Source organism: Corvus brachyrhynchos, unplaced genomic scaffold, assembly GCF_000691975.1.
Source record: "Corvus brachyrhynchos isolate BGI_N302 unplaced genomic scaffold, ASM69197v1 scaffold5, whole genome shotgun sequence".
Lineage (NCBI taxonomy): Eukaryota > Metazoa > Chordata > Aves > Passeriformes > Corvidae > Corvus > Corvus brachyrhynchos.
Genome location: NW_008238321.1, coordinates 8,583,393 through 8,589,266, shown reverse-complemented (window position 1 = coordinate 8,589,266; position 5,874 = coordinate 8,583,393). Strand labels below are relative to the sequence as shown.

General features: G+C 57.9%; 1 protein-coding gene across 1 annotated transcript in view; it reads left to right on the top strand.

Moving 5' to 3' along the window:
- Nucleotides 1-5,874, top strand: part of LFNG (LFNG O-fucosylpeptide 3-beta-N-acetylglucosaminyltransferase) — an 11,953-nt gene that overhangs the window by 2,604 nt on the left and 3,475 nt on the right. The gene's annotated exons all lie outside the window — the stretch shown is intronic.

The window sequence follows — 5,874 nt, the reverse complement described above, 5'->3', positions numbered from 1 at the left end:
GCGGGCGGGGGTGGAGCGGCTGGGGCCGGGCGGCAGCCCCCGCGTCTCTGCCGCGGTCCCGGCCCTTCGTTCTGCGGGACCTGGGTGGTGCTCTGACCCAGAAAATACCACCTCCCCTTCCCTTTTCCCCCATACCGCTGCGCCGGGTGGTATTCCGAGGCTGGCTGGGCTGTTCTGCAGCCAACTGTGTTTTCGGGAGGGTGAAATGCAGCGTTACGGAGTGAATTTGGAATGGGTGAGTGATGTAGAGAGTCAGACCTTGGCTCCTCACACTCAGCAGCCCCCCAAAACTCTGCTCTGGGGTCCTTCCCACTGAGCACCTCCCATTGCAGAGCCAGCCTGGGTTACTTTCCACTGGTGAAACCGAGGCACGGTGTAGGGGTGCAGCCCAGCCCGTGTGTGCCACAGCCCGGGTCAGGCCCCTGCAGTGAGGTGCCTGCAGCTGTGCTGCCCAAAGGACAACCAGTTTAGCAGCCCAGGGCTGGGAGAGTGCCGAGATGTGCTGTAGCTCTCGGTCCCCTTGCAAGGGACTGGGCAGGACTGGAATGGCTGGGAGCTCTTGCGGGTCTGCACCGGCTCACCCACACCGGGGCAGTTCCAGTGAGTCTGGTTCCTGACATTACTGATGTCCTGCCCAGTCCTGGCCGTCCCTGTCCCTTACTCTGTCCTTCAAGTACTGAAGCAAAATTTAAAAGGAAAAAAAACCTGTTTCCTTAGGAAATGTGCTTTGCCTTTTGTTCTTAAGACACTTTTTCTACCCTTAGACAGCTTCCCAAAAGTAAATTATGTCTAGTCCTAACCTTTTCATCCTACTGTCTTCACGTGTTTCCTCCTGGCCTGGAACTGGCCTGCTTGCTTGCAAACTGTTTTCCTTGGAAATCTGGAGTGGCTGAGGGTGGAGGCTGTGGGGGAAGGATTGACCTGCCCCTGCTCTCCTCACCCAAGTCTGATGGACCTTGTGGGGTCTTGGCTTTTGCACTGTACCCCAAGCATTATCTTACTTTTTTTCCCCCTGTGAATGCTGTTCTTTTTTTTTTTTTTTTTTTTTTTTTTTGCTCAGGTTTCCTGGGCTTGGCAGTGGATCTGCCACTTCTTCTTGGTCCAGTTATTTAATGGAAACCTCTTTTATGCTCTGCTGTCACTGTGAGGGGGTGGTGAGCAGTGGTGGGGGGAAACGCTCTTTGAGCACCTACAGATGATCCTGGGAATGGCTGCTCTTTTTTTTTCTCCTCCCTCTTGTGAGCTCCGGCTTTCTTCTAGGTTTTTTTTTTTTTTTGTTGTTGTGCTTCGTTTGTCCGTTTGGATTCCCAGAGCCCCAAGGCTCGGCTCTCACGCTGTCCCCCTGGGCAAGCTAACAAAGCCCCTTTTCTCCTGGCGCAGAGAAAAGGCTTCGCAGCCTCTTGTGTGGCACTTTCCATGGGAACGAGGGAGCCGGAGCCGGCCGTGTCCAGGTCAGGTTGCCTAGAGATGAGGGCCATGAAGCCAGGGGGGCCGCAGCCCGGCGAGGTGCCCGCCTGACAAGCCAAGCCGCTGAGTGACGGCTCTTGTACAGCACTTGAGGACAAGGAGCTGCCGAGAGAGCTGGAGGCAGCGCAAACTCCTGCGGAGCAGAGCAGGGTTGTGAGGACACGAGGCACAGGGGACGAACCTGAGCTGCTGGAGGTGATCGGCTCTGCTCTTCCCATGCCAGCCCAGCCACTGTCTCTGGGTAGCTTTGAGACACCCTGGGCTTCCCCAAACTTGGCACCAGGTTGGGTTTTTCTGCCTGCAGATGGTGGGGTTGGTGCTATGGGGCTCTTCTCTCTTGCTTCCCTGCAGTTCCTGCATCTCTTCCTTGCCTGGCCCCCTGGTTTCCATCCCAGGAGGGTGATTTGGTGAGAGTGGGGCACTGCCTTTGCTCAAACGTCTGTCTTGGTCTGAGTCAGGCCTGTCTCTGCTCATCCTCTCTCTCTCTGGTTTCACTAACGGTGCTCAGGCGTGTGAGCTGCCTCACCAACATGGGGAAGTTCCTGCTCAAGGGCTGAGAATCTCCCTTGCCTGATGCTGCATCTCTTTCTCCTGATCCTTCTCTCACTCAAACCCCAGCCTGCCCCTGGCTGCTCATTAGCCAGGCAGGAGGGATGCAGACACTGCTGAGAAGGGGTTAAATCTGGCAGGTAGCTCCTGCCTGGACCCTGGCAGAGAGAGGGAACAGCTATTGTGTCCTTCCTTGGCTGCTCTTTGTTCTGCCCACAATAGTCCCTGTTTCCTGCCCTCTGTCACCTCCAAGACATTGCAAAGGGCACCCCCTTCTCCTTCCTGCCTCTCTGCACAGGGAGCGCACATCCCTATTCCCTTCTAAATCTCCTCTTTGGGTTGCACAATGCAGGCCGGACAAGCTGCTTTTGGAGGAGAGTTATGGGTTTTCCCCTCCTTGCTTTGGGGAGAGTTTCCAGCTGTCTCAGTATCCTTAGGATGCTGGAGTGCTGGCTGGAGAAGCTTTGCACTTGAAAGGAAAGAGAGGGAGGACGAAAATGGCCATTAAGCTGAAATCCTGGACAGGAGCAAGTCCAAGCCCACTGCTTCCTTGCCGAGTCGGGTGATTTGCAGCGGCAGAGTTGCCAAAGACACATCTCCTGTCACTGGGGTTACCCTGAAGGCGGCTGGGTGTCCCTGGGGCACCCCAGAGGCATCCAGGCAGCTCGGCACACGCCTCAGAGCCCGCGAGGGCTCCAGCCCGGGCCGCCGTCCCGGCAGCGTGGGATCCGCTGGCTGCCTCCCGCTCCGCGGCGCGGTAATTGCAGGCTTTGAAAAATTCCTGCTCTCGGGGCAAATCGAAAGGGTTTGCCTTCCAAAGAGCACGCTCCTCTGATGGCGGTTCCCAGATTTCTCTAGCACCTTGGCCAGGGTTCCCACCCACATGCTGGAGTGTGCTGGCATGTGAGTCTCACTTGCACTCCCACCAGAGCGGCTGAGACCAGGGACTGCTCATCCCAAACCAGCTCTGCGGCACAGCTGCCTCCCCCCAGCCCTGGGCTGTGTGCCAGGGCCTTCTGAGCACTGCTGAACTCGGATCATGTGTGAGGGTCCCTCCCTGCTGTCCCCTGGGGCAGCCTGTGTGGGTTTTAGGGGTGGGGGCCCCTTAATCGCCTGTCCCAAACGATGCTGCTGTCCTTGTCCATAAAAGCCCTGGAGCCGGTGAGCGGCGCGTGGAGCACCAGGCGGGAGGGTGGGGGACCCTTGCCACACAATGAGCTCATTGTTTGTGAGGAGGTTATTAAAAAATTATAGCATTTAAAATTACAGTGGAGGATTCTTCCTCTTGCGGAAAGGAGCAGGGGGAGGAAGGGCCTGCGGCCCTGCAAGCCCCTTCCCCGCCTCTGCAGGTCCCAGCCCTGGGATCCTGTGCCAGCACAGACCTGCCCCCGGTCCTGGGGAAAGCCACCACCATGGAGTGGGTATGCTGCCATCGTGGCACGGTGCCATTGTGGGGACATCACCATCACACTGCTCCCAACTTGTTGAAGACAGGTGGGGATTTTCCCCCCTTAAACCCTGAGGCTGGAGGGAGAAGAAGAAAGTTTTCTGTGGGGGACACAAAGCTGGGCAGCTCTGGCAGCATCCTGACCTGCTCCAGAGCCCCTTACCCAGCTAGAGGCTGAGTCCCCCCCAACCAGCAGTTCTTTGCTGTCTCCTTTCCTCTGCACCCAAGTGGGGTGGCTGTGAAAAGGGTGCTGGAGTGCTGCATCCTCTCCCAGCATGGGGAAGTGAGATGTGGCACAGGGTCAGGATTTGTGCACTGCAGGGTCACGGGGTGCCTGCCTGGCTGAGGTTCCCTTTCTGGTGGGTGTGCTGGTGGGATGGTGGCAGGCATGGGACATGCTGAGAGTGTGTCACCCTGGGAAGTCACAGAACCACTCGGCCGGGCAGCACAGAGAGGGCCAGGATGACCCCGGGGTGGCCCTGGCTGGTGGGACACCTTGTGCAGCACACAGCCATGAACAACCCACGAGCTCCACCAGTGGAGGGGAAATGAGTCACCCTGAAAGGAGAAATGAAGGGGAGGCGGGGGCAGCTGCGGGGGCTGGCCCCATTCTGGCCACGGGGATCCCGGGGGCCGCTCAGTCCCGGCCGCGGGGCCGTGCATTGTGCGGGGCTGCGAGGAGCGCTGGCAGCTATTGTTCGGGAGGGATTTGGCATCCTGTGTTTCTTGAAGCTGCAGTTCTGAGAACAATGAGGTTTCCTGCAGGGGCTGGGGGGGATGGGGGGGGGAGCGGGCCCTTCCTCTCTTGCACCTCTCAGGAAAAGTTACTGCGGGGGGGGGTCCAAGAGTTCCTTGCAGCCCTCAGTGCCACAGCTGGCACAGGGGCCAAGTGGGAGAGAGGTGGATGTGAGGGCTGGGAGTGCTGGGCCTGCTGGGTCTGGAGGTTGTGGTTTATAGGTGACAGCCCAGGGATGTTGGCTGCAGTGTTCACTTGCACCATGATAAACTGGATGCTGCCCTCATGTCTGGCATCCCACATGGGAGGTACCAAAGGTGGATTCATGTTTTTTACTTGTTCTCATTGTTCCCTGGCCTATCCCCTCCCAGACTTGGCTGTCACCTCTACTCCTCTCCCCTGCCACCCCAGGTGAAGGGCCATGCAGGCAGGGTGCATCTCCCCCCCAAGAAACACAAATTAATTTAAAAAATTAAATTTAAAATGAAGCCTTTAATTGTTTTAGTTTTAATCGAATGTCATGGTGGGGTTGGGAGGGATGTGGGAAACCTGTGAGGCCCCAGTAAGTGCCCACATGGGGTGAATTGCAGCTGTGTGCCCCTGTCCCAGTCCCTGAGGTGCCACTTGGTCCACCCACCCCAGGAATATTACAGGGATGGGTGTGGGGAGAGGCCGAGGGGAGATGCCTTGGTAGGATGAAGCCTTTCGGTGCAGGCATGGAATAAACAATTGTCCCTGTGGTCTATTTATAGAGGCTGAGTGCAGGATTAGTTGTGGGGTTATTTTTGGAGCAGCTGAAGGCAGTTGCTGGACGGTGCTTCTGAGCTAATCAAGCAAACATTTTCTGTCTCGCCTGTGCAGAGGCTGCGTGTTCCCTGACCCCCTCCAGTGAGGCTGGAACCTGGGCAGGAGTGCCAACCCCCCTGTGTGACGGGGTTGTCTTGGGCATCCTTAGTGTCCTGCTGCCCTGGTTCAGCTCGTACCCCAAGCAGTTACCTGACCCCTCCCTGAGCACCTGGGGGAAATGGGGACCAGCAGCTGTACCCCGAGCTGGTTGGGGGTGACACCCCCTCCTCTACACACAGCACTGACCTTGTCCCACCCCAGCAGCGCTGTGTCCATGGAGCAACCACGGGCATCCTTGGCCCTGCAGCTGATGTGTCCCTGTCCCCCAGCTGTCCCCCCTCCCATCAGCGGTTCCCCATCCCCTTTGCTCAGAGCCTTCCTGACCTCTGTCTCTCCCCACAAGTCAGGCTGCACTGCAGGCTGTGCATTTGTGAGAACTTGCCTTCCCACCTCCTCCATCGTTTTTTCCCCCACTTTTTCTTTTCTCCTTTTCAAGCCCCAAAGGTCACTTGTAGCCCCGTCCCCTCCCATTGAGCCTCGCTGCAGCTCGGGGCTCTCCCCACCAGCCCCGGCTGGGGACCTGAGCAAACAGGGCCGGGTTAACCAGTGCAGCTGTATGCTAATGACCGCTGCCCGCTTAACTCTCCTCGCTGAGTAAAGTCAACCTCACTATTGTACCCAGCTCCTCAAACAAGCCACAAAACCCCAGCGCGTTCCCGGGGCCGGCTGCGGGGTGGCACCCAATTTCCAGCTCACTTGTAATTCATCATCCCCAGCGCTGCATCGTTCCCCCTCTGCTGCCTCCTGCCTTCCCCCCCCCCCCCCACCC